Consider the following 2,246-nt stretch of genomic DNA (forward strand, 5'->3'; position numbering starts at 1 on the left):
TGAAAACATACCAAGCATATTGTCTGATCATAATGCTTTGAAACTAGAGATCAAACCTAACAGTTCATCTTAAAAAACTAGAAAAAAAGAACAAATGGAGCCTAAAGTCAGCAGAAGGAAATAAATGATCGAAATTAGAGCAAAAATAAATGAAATTGAAAACAAACAAACAAAAAAACAATAGAAAAAATAAACGCAACAAAGAGCTGGTTAATAGAAAGAGAAGGTTAATAAAATTGACAAACCCCTGGCTAGACTCACTAAAGAAAAAAGATTAAGGACACAAATAAACACACAAATCAGGGATGAAAGAGTAGAAATTATGATTGACATCGGAGAAATGCAAAGGGTCATACAAGAATACTATGAAAAAGTATATAACACCTAATTCAAAACCTAGAAGAAATGGAGCAGTACTTAGAAAAATACAATCTACCTAGACTGAATCGAGAAGAACTGGAAAATCTAAATAAACCGATCAGCAATATGGAAATTGAAACAATCATCAAAAACCTACCAAAAAGTAAAAGTCCAGGACTAGACACCAGTGAATTTACCAAACATTCAAAGAAGATTTAATACTTATTCTACTCAAACTCTTCCAAATAATCAAAAAGAAGGCAATACTTCCCAAATCATTTTATGAGGCTAATATTACCCTGATACCAAAACCTGGTAAAAATAACACAAAAAATGAAAACTACAGACCAATATCTCTCATGAACACAGATGCAAAAATCCTAAATAAGATACTAGAGAACTGAATACAGCAACATATTAAAAAGATTATATACCACTATCAAGTGAGTTTCATCCCAAGGGCTCAGCAATGGTTCAACAGATGTAAATTGATTAATGTGATACACAACATAAACAAATTAAAAAACAAGAATCATATGATCATATCAAATGTGCAGAAAATCCTTCGACAAGATACAGCACCCATTTATGATCAAAACACTTAGCAAAATCAGTCTAGAAGGAAAGTACCTTAAGATAATAAAGGCCATCTATGACAAACCCTCAGTCAACATTATACTTAATGGTGAAAAACTATAAACCTTCCCTCTAAGATCAGGAACAAGGCAAGGCTGTCCACTATTGCCACTGTTATTCAATATAACATTGGAGGTCCTAGCGAGTGCAATCAGATATAAAGAGAAAGATATAAAAGTATCCAAATAGGAGAGGAAGAAGTCAAACTGTCGCTATTTAGGGATGACATGATTCTCTATATAGAAAACCCTAAAAACTTTACAAGAATAGTACTAGAAACAATAAGCAAATACAGTAAAGTCTCGATACAAAATCAACGTTCAAAATTCCATAGTGTTCCTATACTCTAATAACGAAGTGTCAGAAAAAGAAGTGGGAAAAATAATTCCTTTGCAATTGCAACAACGACAACAACAAAAATACCTAGGAATAAATCTAATGAAATATGTGAATGATCTATGTAACAAAAACTACAAGACCTTATTAAAAGAAATCGATCGAAGAAGATACAAAAAAATTGAAAGATATTACATGTTTTTAGATTGGAAGAATTAACACAGTTAAAATGACCATATTACCTAAAGCATTATACAGAGTTAATGCAATCCCCATCAAAATCCTATTGGCATTTTTTAAAGAAATAGAACAAAAAATCATCAGATTTGTATGGAAGCACAAAAGACTCTGAATCGCCAAAGCCAACCTGAGAAAAAAGAATAAGGCTGGAAGCATCACTATGTCTGACTTCAAATTATACTACAAAGGGACAGTAATCAAAATGGCATGGCATTTGCAGCAATATAGACAAATGGACCAGTGGAACAGAATTGAGAGTCCAGAAGTAAATCCATATTTATATGGGCAAATGATTTTTGACAAAAAAATCAAAAAACATACAGTGGAGAAAGGTATGCCTCTTCAATAAATGGTGTTGGGAAAACTGGAAAGCCACCTGCAAAAGAATGAAACTTGACTATTGTCTATCACCACACACAAAAATTAACTCAAAATAAATTAAGAACCTGAATATAAGACCTGAAACGATAAAATGCACAGAAGAAAACTTAGGAACTAAACTCAAGGACCTTCGACTTAAAGAGGATTTTATGAATTTGACCTCAAAGGCAAGGGAATTAAGAGCAAAAATAAATAAATGGGACTACGCCAAACTTAAAAGCTACTGCTCAGTAAAAGAAATCATCAAGGTAAAGAGACAAACATCTGAATGGAAAAAGATATTTGCAAGCAAC

Source organism: Pteropus vampyrus, unplaced genomic scaffold, assembly GCF_000151845.1.
Source record: "Pteropus vampyrus isolate Shadow unplaced genomic scaffold, Pvam_2.0 Scaffold97, whole genome shotgun sequence".
Classification (NCBI taxonomy): Eukaryota; Metazoa; Chordata; class Mammalia; order Chiroptera; family Pteropodidae; genus Pteropus; species Pteropus vampyrus.